Raw genomic sequence first — 11,090 nt, 5'->3', positions numbered from 1 at the left:
CGGCTCGGGCCCGGCCCCGGCTCGCTCCGCTCCCGCCGGGACTGCAGTCGGGCCGCCGCCGCCGCCGCCGCCGCCGCCACCGCCGCCGCCCGCGCCCCGGAGCCGCCGCCGCCTCCGGCCCCGCCTGCCGCGCACAGCGCCAGCGAGCCCGCGAGGGGCCGGGCGGGCGGGCGGGCGGGCGGCGGCGCCCCCTGGAGGCCGCGCGGGCTGGCCCGAGCCTGACCCCCCTTGGCCGCGCGGACTCCTTCCCAGACCCGACCCTGACCCCGCCCCGGGCCTGGGCCGTGGTCCTTGACCCCAGACCTGGAACTCGCCGCGGGACCCGGGACCGAAGAAGACCCCGGACCCACCCCTTGACCACAGCTCGGATCCTAACTCGGACCTCAGAATCCACAACAGACGGTGGCCCTCACGCCAGACTGGCACCTCAGAACATGATCTCGAGGACTTGGACCTCAGACGCTGGACATAACCGCTGACTTCTGGATCTTGGTGGAAGTGTCTGACCTGATATTAGTCCTGGACGACATTCCCGAGCCCGGCCTCCAAGTAGGACCCCAGGACTGGACCTCGGACCACTGCCTTAGACCACTGCATTAGACTCTGTGACCCGAGATCACAGCCCTGTGGCTCTCTCCACACCCAGACCTTGACACTGACCCCAGACCCCCCCCCCCCCCCCCGGACCCCAGATATAGTTTTAGGACCATGATCTCAAACACTGGTCCCATCCTGGTTACTAACTCCAACCTTGATTCGAACCCCAGACCCAGACCCAATATCAAGAACTCTGAACATGGGAGTGCCTGGGTGGCTCAGTGGGTTAAGCGTCCTACTCTTGATTTCGGCTCAGGTCATGATCTTAACGGTTGTGAGACTGAGTCCCGCATGGGGCTCTGAGCTGGGTGTGGAGCCTGCTTAAGATTCTCTCTCTCCCTTTCCCTCTGTTCTCTCTCTCTCTCTTTCAAAACAAACAAACAAACAAACAAACAAAACAAAACAAAGTAACAACAACAACTCACTGTCAACATGGACCCAGGACCAGGACATCCAATGCAACCAAGGACCCAATCTAGACCTAGAACACTTAACAGGTCACCATGAACTTGGGACTTGACAAGTGCAGTCAGGCTCCAGGTCTATGCTAGCTCCAGTCCCCACCCCTTCTGTTCTAGACCCAACTCTTGACCAAGGATTTCCACTGAGGATAAAGGACCCTGCACCAACCTCCACCCTCCCTGGACCAGCTTGTGCTTGGCCTGCACCCCATCCCATCTATGGAATCTAATGGAATCATCATGATTCTACAACGTGGGATCAAACCTCTCTCAGCCTAGGAGGACACAGGAGTCTCAGTGGTGCCTGGTAAGGGAAATTCACTGTACTGAGAACACTCAGGGTGGGGAAGGAAGGTCCATGTGTCTCAAAGCAGTGCCCTCTATCTCTATAGAGCCTCTCTCTGTTTTCTAAGGTGACAAGATCCCTTCCTAGTCCCCAGGCACATGGGACTCAAGCCTGCCTCATGCCAGTTTATGAACCTCAGGCCAGTAACCAGAACCCTCTGGCAAAGCAGAGCCCCCTCAGCCCCTCTCTGTGCATTTCTTAGGCTACCGTCTGAGATCAGCACCAGAGCACCTCAGGAATAGCAAGGTCCCTTCTCAGTGGGCAACACTACCATCCACCCAGGTCCCCGAGTCAGAACTCCAGGTATCATCATCCTCAACAACTCCCTCGTCCCCTGGCCGAGTCTCTCGCCACACTCTCTTGTCTGGCCTGAGAATCATCATCTTCTTCTTCTTTTTTTTATTTTTTTAATGTTTATTTATTTTTGAGAGAGAGACAGAGCATGAGTGGGGGAGGAGCAGAGAGAGAGGGAGACACAGAATCCAAAGCAGGCTCCAGGCTCTGAGCTGTCGGCACAGAGCCCGACGCGGGGCTTGAACCCAAGAACCGTGAGATCATGACCTGAGCCGAAGTCGGACGCTTAACCGACTGAGCCACCCAGGCGCCCCTGGCCTGAGAATCTTCTTAAACTTGTCCCCTTCTCAGGATCCCCATGGCTGCTACCCTGATGCAGGCCCTGACCAGAGACGCCTCTCCCAAATCTAGACCTGATGGAGTTACTAAGGACTTTGGGATCTGCTGAGAGTGGCGGATGGGGGTTGGGTGCTCTAGGCAACCCCCCCACCCCCACCTCTACTCAAAGCAGATCAGGTGAGCAAGTTCCTTAAGTCAAGGAACGGGGATGACTGGACCCTGCCCCCCTCTCCTGCTTGTACTGCCACCATTCTCTGCACCTGCCCACCCGCCCGTTCTCACCTTTGTGCCATTGTTCTTTCCCGTGTCCAGAAGCGCTCTGTGGGCCTTCTTCCCTGGCCGACTCCTGCGCATCCTTTTAAGAAAAGACCCACCTCCTCCAGCCTCCCTGACCCCAAACTGTGTACATCTCCAATTGTGTTCTTAGCACCTATTTCCTTGATTTGAAAACATCATCAATTGCGAAATGTATCAAGTGTTTGAAGGGGGTGGGAGGGTGAAGCTTTATTAAATGTTTGTATCAATTGGAAAAGGCATCCTGATGTTGGATATGCTGACGGAAAAAAGAAAAAACAACGTACATACAGTCTCCAAGTGTAACTGATGCTCCTAGTTCATCTTTTGCCCCAGGGCCCACCAAGGACCTGACCCAGAAGGGCATAGTCTGTTCGATCAATGAATGAGGGACTGAATGAATGAGCTCCTCAGCCCAACGAGGCATATAGAGTTTGGGGGCAGAACAGGGCCAGAGACACACAAGGATGCCTCACAGGAGGCCTCTGGCCTCCCCTCCTCCTACCCCACCCGACTCTTCAACTCTCCAGGACTGACTACAGCCACACACTGGCCTGGGTTTTCTGGAACAGCCCCTATTTTAGTTTAGTTTAGTTTAGTTTTACTTTAGTGTTTATTTTTTGAGGGGGGGGGGTGACAGCAGCGAGCCTGATGTGGGGCTCGGCTCATGAACTGTGAGATCATGACCTGAGCCAAAATCAAGAGTTGGATGCTCGACTGACTGAGCCACCCGGGGGGCCCCCAGCCCCTATTTTAAAAATTCTTCCTGAGGGGGCAGCTACATGGCTCAGTTGCGGCCCCCCCTTTTATTTAATTTTTATTTTTAATAAATAAAAATTTAATGTTTATTTAATGTTTATTTTTGAGAGAGAGAGAGAGCAGTGGGGGAGGCACAGAGAGAGGAGGACAGAGGATCCAAAGTGGGCTCCATGCTGACAGAAGAGAGCTGGATGCGGGGCTTGAACTCACAAATCGTGAGATCACAACCTGAGCTGAAGTCAGATGCTTAACCGACTGAGCCACACAGGCACCCTGCCACTCTTGATCTCCGGGTTGTATGTTCAAGCCCCATGGTGGATGTAGAAGTTACTTTTAAAAATACATACATACGTCAGTTCTTTCTGATGAACTTGTCAGACTAGAATCCCTGTGGGTTCTGAAAGGCCAGCCACCTGCTCCAGGAGGTGGCCCTACCTTCTCCTCCCCGGCTGAAAACCCTACGCTACCCCTGCTCAGGCCCAACCCACATCCCCAGCAGGCCTGAAGCCGGGGTCCTTTGAGAGAAAGCCAGCCTCCAGGGCAGCCCTCACTAAATCCTGAAACCCCAGAAAGCATCTTCTGGAGCCCTGGGTGGGAAGAGGTTGAGGTGCGTCCTGGCCCTGGGGAGGCAGGTTTGGGGGGTGATGCTGCCCTCTAGTGGTTGAGGGAAGGTTGATTGTAAATTTGTTCTTTTCGTCTTTTTTTAAATTTCTTTTTTTTTTTTTTTAAACTTTTTTTTTTTTTTAACGTTTTTTTTTTTTATTTATTTTTGAGACAGAGAGAGACAGAGCATGAACAGGGAGGGGCAGAGAGAGAGGGAGACACAGAATTGGAAACAGGCTCCAGGCTCTGAGCTGTCAGCACAGAGCCCGACGCGGGGCTCGAACTCACAGACCGTGAGATCATGACCTGAGCCGAAGTCGGACACTTAACCGACCGAGCCACCCAGGCGCCCCTCTTTTTTTTTTTTAATATTTATTTATTTATTTTGAGAGAGACAGACAGACAGACAGACAGAGGGACAGAGAGAGAATCCCAAGCAGGCTCCGTGCTGTCAGTGCAGTGACCGATGTGGTACTCAATCTCATGACTTGAGCTGAAAATCAAGAGTCAGATGCTTGACTGACTGAGCCACCCAGGCACCGCAGTCATTCTTTCTCTTAAGCCTTTGCCCGGTGCCCAGACCATGGCAACCTCCAGCTGGGATGCTGGGGGTGAAGGAGAAGCGGAACCCCATCTCTGCCCAGCTGGCAGACCCACAGACGACACCATCACATGGCATCTCTCCCAGATGACTAATGGGTATTGCAAACTTAAAGCATCCCACACGGAGCTCCTGCTCCCCACCCCACCCCCACCCCCCAGCCCGTCCAACCTGCTCCCCTCCCACCTACCCATCCCAATTGTGGTTCCTCCTTCTTCCAAACACTTGGGAGTCATCCTTGATTCCTCTCTTCCCTTGCCTGCCCCCGCCCCCATGTATCCTCACGCTGTCATGAGGCCTGTCCTGTTGACTACCTGGCGTGTCTGTCTCCGAAGTATACCCTGAGTCCTTCCACTGCACCCCGCTAAGTCTCATCCAAGTCCCACCACCTCCTGCCTGGTGCTGACACCTGCACCGGCCTCCTCACTGGGCTTCCTGCCCCTCTTCTAGGCCTAAATCCAACCCCACCTCCTGTGACTGCTTCTGTACTAAGAATAGACACCCCCACCCTCCAGGGCCTGTAAGACCTACACCGTCTTGCCCCAGCCTGCCTCTCTCACTCTATTCCATTTCCCTTCCCCTTGCCTCTTGGTCTCTGGTCGGTCTGGTCTTCCCTCTGTCGCCACACCACGCTAAGTTCATTTCCACCTCTGGGGTTTTGACTTCAGAATTCCCCTTGCCTGAAGTGCCCCTTCCCTCCTTTCCAACAAAGAAGGCTCCTGCTCACCCCTGTATCTTGTGGTTGAGAGGTTCTCAGAGGGCTCTCCCTGGGTGGTTCGTTGTGGTCACTGTTCATTCCTCACACCTAGCATGGTGTGTGGCACAAAGTTAGAGTCACAAGGAGAGACAAGATTCAGTGGTGGCCCAGTCCAGTAGCGAAGACCTCTAAATGTATACCTCCACTTAAGCTGGTGAGAGCTACAATGTAAGGAGGTGGGGTGCTCAGAAGAAGACAGGGGAAGGGTTGGAAGAGCGTCAGGGAGGGCAGGGGAGAGATGGGGAAAGTCATGAGCTCGTGTACATGTGAGCATGAGTGAGGTTGGGGTGAGGACTGACATGTGCCAAGACCCAGGAGTGCAAGTTCCTTCTTGCTGGGGCCTCCTAGGCTTTGAAGATCCGGGAGGATAAACTTGGGGCCTCCCTGACCTCACCAGGAGTGTCGGGATTGACCAGGAGAAACTCCCGCCTAACAGGGACGGCTACCTCTCTGATGTCCAGAGCTTAGACAGTGCCAGGCTCTGGCTGGGCTGCCAGGAGTTCGCTTCATTCACTCACTCAGCCAACAATATTTATTGAGCTCCTGCTACATGCTAGGCACTGGTACTTGACCTTGAGGATCCAACGTAGGGAGAGACAAACAATGACCTTACAGGCAAATTACACAGAATAATAACCACTGACATTTACTGGGTTCTCACTGTGTGCAGGGCACTGTCGATAGAGCCCAGATGATCTCATTTAGCGGGTGACAAATTATTATAAAAGCCAGAAGGCTTCTTAGGTAAAGTCAGGGAAACTTCTGAGGAAGGGCGTTTTTGCTGGAGCCACAAGGATGGAAGGAAAACAGCTTCGTTCGGGGCAGGGAAAAGAGCTTTTCAGTTATGTGGAACAGGAAGTACGAAGACCCTGAGGAAGGAAAGGGCTCTCTTATATGGGAGGCTCCACATCTCCAGGACGCAGGTCCTATGCTTCCTCCCGCACCGTCTAAGGCCCTTCGTGGCCCCTTGGCCCCCAGGCACCGGCTCACAATCCGGGGCCGGGCTTCCAGACAGCTGGCTCCGCGCGACCCGCTTTCCCGAGCAGCGCCTCTCCGTGGAACCCTCGGGAAGGTCATACAGTCTCGCACTGCCCCTGCCCAGCCTCCTTTTCCGCCTCAGAGCCTTAGCCCGGATTTGGCCTCGGCCAGTGGCCCCGCCCCGCCCCACCCCGCCCCACCCCGCCGCACCCCGCCCCGGCCTGTGGCCCCGCCCCCGCCCCGGCCTGTGGCCCCGCCCCCGCCCCGGCCTGTGGCCCCGCCCCCGCCCCGGCCTGTGGCCCCGCCCCGGCCTGTGGCCCCGCCCCACCCGCCCTGTGGCCCCGCCCCTCCCCGGCCTCGGCGGCGCCGCGCACCCGTCCTTCTCTAGCGCGCGTGCGCGCCGGCGTCCCCTGCTCCTCCTGGCGCTGAAGCACGCCGTGATCGCGCCGAGCGCGTTTGTCCCTGGACGCGTCTGGCCCGCGTGTAAGTGTCCGAAGCGCGGCCACGCTGACCCGCGTCATCTCCACGCTGTGGCCAGCGGGACTTGCGGTGTCCGGGAAAGGGAGGATGTGTGTGGAAAAGCCTTGGGGTCGAATGCTAGTGTCACCTCGTAGTGCCCTGGCCGGGTGCCCCAGGCCAGTTACTTAACGTCTCTGAGCCTTGCCCTCCCAGCCTGACCTCACGGGATTGCTTTGAGGATTAACGAAGTTGCAGTGCGTGCAGTGGTGCGCTCGGGGAAATGGCTTGCTGAGTGGTCATTGTCACATGTGGAGTATTTGGACCTCACTTGGATCTCCCTCTAGGCATCCTCTGTGGCCTCTTTTCTCTCATTTCTTTTCTTCCCTTTCCCTTTCTCTCCCTCTTTCTCTGCCTTTCCTTTTCTGGATCATTTGGGGGTGTTTTCCCTCTGTGTCTCTTTCTGCTTCTGTTCCTTCTGTTTTGCCATCTTCGCACTCTCATGACACACTCTGGGGGGGACGGCAGCTGGACCTTCCTGTCCGCTGTAACTCTCTGGAAAGGGTATTTGGCAGAGGCAGAAACTGGGTCACAGCACTAGGCTGAGAGCAAACTCAGGTGCCTGCTCTCACTTTCCTGCCCACTAGGGTGTCAGCTCTGAGCTTTTCCTTCCAGGCCTGGGTACCTGGAAAGGTGGAGGTAGGACGGGTCTCCCCAGCCAGCAACTGCCAGGCCTACTCTGTTGCCTCCCCAATGGCACTTAGCACAGAACTGGCCTGGGAGGGAGGAGGAGAGCTAGGATTGTTCCTCCTCCTCCGCCCCCTGACTAGCTATATACCTGTACCTATAGTGCAAATGAAATGCGGGGCCCCTTGTTTAAAAATTATTAAGATTTCAAGATAGAAAGAAAGGAAGGAAGAAAGAAGGAAGGAAGGAAAATGGGAGAGAGAAAGAGAAAGAAAGGGAGAAAGAATGAAAAAGGGACAGAGAAAGAGAAAGAAAGAAAGAAGAAAGTAGGGAAAGGAAGGAAGGAAGAAAGAAAAAGGGACGCTCAGTCGGTTAAGCGTCCAACTTCGGCTCAGGTCGTGATCTCACGGGTCATGGGTTGGAGCCCCATGTCGGGCTCTGTGCTGACAGCCTAGAGCCTGAAGTCTGCTTCGGATTCTGTGTCTCCCTCTCTCTCTGCTCCTCCCCTGTTCATGCTCTCTCTCTCTCTCTCGAAAACAAAAGATTTCAAGGTTTTAAAAAAAAGGGACGCCTGGGTGGCTCAGTCTGTTAAGTGTCCAACTTCAGCTTGGGTCATGATCTCAGGGTTTGTGAGTTCGAGCCCTGCGCCGTGAGCGAGGAGCCTGCTTCAGATCCTCTCTCTCTCTCTCTCTCTCTCTCTCTCTCAAAAATAAACATTATAAAAAGAATTCAAGATGGCAATGGCAGAACATTAAACTGAGGAACCGAGTGTGGGGGTCCTGAGTACAGGGCCCTGTAACAGTGTAGGTCACTTACCCATGGGGTCAGTCCTGCCTCCCCCTCCCATACACCCACCTTTCATTACGCTCAGTAAATGCCCTTATCCCACCATTCCTGGTACAGATGAGGGTGTGTTGAGCTACTTAAGGCTAACCCCCGTCCCCCCCCCCCACCCCCACCCAAGGAGTTCGAGGAGCCACGGAAGAGGGGTGGATGCTCAGAGGGGCACGGGAGAGCTGCAGCAAAGGCAGTAGTCTCTGGCCCAGTGTTCACATACATCCCAGCTTTGCTGCTGACCCCAGGGCCCTCACTTCACCTCTTGAGTTTTGGCTTTGTCATGTATAGAATGAGGACACCTGTCCCCTGGGCTGGGGTGTGAGAATGAAATGGCATCATGTGTACACAGAGAGGCTAGGGAACTAGGTGGATAGGACTGACTCAGGGGCTGGTCTGAAGGTTGGTTTTATTAGCCAAGACACTTCAGCTAAGTTGTTCAATATCCATAACCCAGTTGCTCACCTTTAAAATGAGGATAGGGGTGCCTGGGTACCCGGCTCAGTTGTTTAAGCGTCCGACTCTTGATTTCAGCTCAGCTCATGACCTCATGGTTCCTGAGACTGAGCCCCACGTGGGGCTCTGCGCTGACACTGCCGAGCCTGCTTGGGACTCTCTCTCTCCCTCTCTCTCTGCCGCCGCCCCCCCCCCCCACTCCTCCTCTTGAGTGTGCGCACGTGCACACACACATGCCCTGTCTTCTCTCAAATAAATTAAAAAAAAAATAAAATGACGATAATGGTACGCTTGCTGTGAGGATTATAGGAGTAACTACGTGTAAGTGCTTAGAACAGCGGCCAACACATAGTAAGGCCCACTAGGTGCCAGCTGTTTTTACTACACTCTTGTTGCCTGCCAAAGGCACAGAATGTCCAGGTTAATCCTTTTTGATCGGAGGGGAAATGGGAAGGGCTTCTGGAAGAAGAGATGTTCGAAGGAAGATTTTCATAGTTGCAGTGAGGGTAGCACATCTTTTTTTTTTTTTTTTTTTTTTTTTTTAACGTTTATTCTTTTGGGACAGAGAACGAGCGAGCAGGGGAGGGGCAGAGAGAGAGGGAGACAGAATCCTCAGCAGGTTCCATGCTGTCAGCAGACCCTGATGTGGGGCTCCACCCCATGAACCACGAGATCGTGACCTGAGGGGAAACCAAGAGTTGGAAGCTTAACCGACTGAGCCATCCGGGCGCCCAGAGGGTAGAACATTTTAAACACAAGTTGTCGTTCAAGGTCTCTTAGAAGCACCTACCGTGTGCCAACCATGGTGCTTCCCATTTTACAGATGCCAGTAGCAGGATGAGTTTAGAGTTTAGATATGACCCTGGAGGATTACATAAGTTTTTTGTGTGCATCTGAGGAAGATTAATTCATAGATGAATGCGGGCTATATTGGATAGAGCCACCCCCCCCCCCCGAAGAGGCTAGTGGCATTAGCACGTGAAAGAAGGGTAAAGATGTATGAGGTAATGGAAAAAGTGAAGTTCGAGAACACGGCAACGGATGGACTGCACCGGGGAGGGATGGGCCTCTGGGGATCCGAGCTCTTGGGAACGTCACCTATTAGGTGCCAAGCTCTGCACCAGCCACCGTGGACGATGTGAGCAACGCAGACTCCTCTCTGTCCTCGTGGAGCTTCCCGGCTAGCTGGGGAGATGACCTCTGCATCCCCAAAGCTAGTAGGGTACTGTGGGAGCACATGACCCAGTCTTGAACAGGAGGGACGGTGGCTTCCCAGAGGAAGTAGCAGATAAACTGAGGCAGGTGCACCAGCTGAGGGAACGGCAAAGGCCCAAGGAGGGTGGACTGAATAGTTAGGTATGGGTGGAGAGGAGAAGGAAGGGCAAATGTTGAGTGAGGAAACTGAGGCCTTTATCCTGAGAAACACACTAAATGGGTTTTAATCAAAGTAGTCAAATCGGTCTTTTAAGGAAAATGTTCTGGCTGCAACGTGGAGGACAGGGGTTGGAGTGGAGGCTGGGAGGCTCATGCTGTGGTCAAGGTTCCAGACAATGGTGGCTTTGAGTAGGGTGGCAGAGATGAGATAAGCGAGAGGCAGATGGGTTTCTGAGATGGCTAGGACGCAAAACTGACACCGTTCCTCCCCCGGCTCTGGCAACATCCAAACATGGCCACATCCATATCCGTCCTCAGGAAACCGACATGAAATCAGCTCCTTGTCCAAGACCCTGTCCTTTTCTAGAATGTGCAGAATTGTAGATGGTCATTGTCAGCTTGGGAATAGGATGGGCAGGGACTCCCCACTCCCTTGAAGATAGCGGTGGGAGGAAGGACTTCCCAGATGGGGGTTCAGCTCTCCTGAGATGCCACAATCGGGGCGAGGAGGCAGTCGGCTGGCAGCACCTGGCACACTGGCTAAAGGCCGCGAGCTCGTACTCAACAAGCCAAGTGATGAGAAGGAGCAGGATGCAGTGGGACAAATGCTGACTGGAGCCTGTCTGGCCCAGACCTTGCTCGGTGACCTTGAGCAGGCAGTGTCGAAGGGCCTGTTCTGCAGCTTTAGTGGATGGAGGTTGGCCTCGAATCTCCAGAGATGGCAAGATTAGAAATCCCCAGGCCTTCTCAGGACAGCACCGTGGGAGAGGAAGGGGGACTGCAGGGGATCAGGTAATCACACTTAACATTTTCACATCCATCAGAAAGTTCACCTTGATGAAGTAAAGTATCATGGTGTTTCTAGAAGCAAGTAATGCTGTCATAGAAGAAAAAAAAGAAAAAGGCAAGTACTACAGGCGCATAGCAGTTCTGCTGCTTCTGCTCAGAGGAATGAAGCAGGCAACCTTGGCCTCCAGCACCAGAGCCTGCACGACCTTCTCTTTCACGCACACACACACCAAGGCAGAAAAGGTTTTGTTTTTGTTTTTGTTTTTAAAACCTTTTTATTAAAAAAGCAAAACAACCCCCCCCCAAAAAAAAAACAAAAAAAACCCCCCAAACCCAAATCAAAATATTTCCCATCGGAGTCTATTTCTTTTTTTGTCTTTTAAAAATTTTATTACACAAATATCTCCCATTCCCACGTGTCAGAGGAAAGAGGTCCTTGCTCTTTCTAAAACCAATAGTGGAGAA

At 53.9% G+C, this 11,090-nt stretch overlaps 1 long non-coding RNA gene across 2 annotated transcripts; it reads left to right on the top strand.

The window, feature by feature from the left end:
• Window positions 1-253: 253 nt before the first annotated feature.
• LOC122200278 lies at window positions 254-2,526 on the top strand. 2 transcript variants are annotated; one of them, XR_006193777.1, is made up of 4 exons: window positions 254-549; window positions 1,176-1,365; window positions 1,607-1,707; window positions 2,050-2,526. It is a non-coding gene; the product is annotated as an uncharacterized LOC122200278 (long non-coding RNA). The 2 variants fall into 2 exon arrangements; XR_006193776.1 differs by lacking the exon at window positions 254-549 and having other exon boundaries at window positions 960-1,365.
• Window positions 2,527-11,090: the final 8,564 nt, after the last annotated feature.

This window comes from Panthera leo, chromosome D1 (assembly GCF_018350215.1).
Source record: "Panthera leo isolate Ple1 chromosome D1, P.leo_Ple1_pat1.1, whole genome shotgun sequence".
Taxonomy (NCBI): domain Eukaryota; kingdom Metazoa; phylum Chordata; class Mammalia; order Carnivora; family Felidae; genus Panthera; species Panthera leo.
Note: the sequence above shows the minus strand (reverse complement) of the source record. Positions and strands in the feature narration are given on the sequence as shown.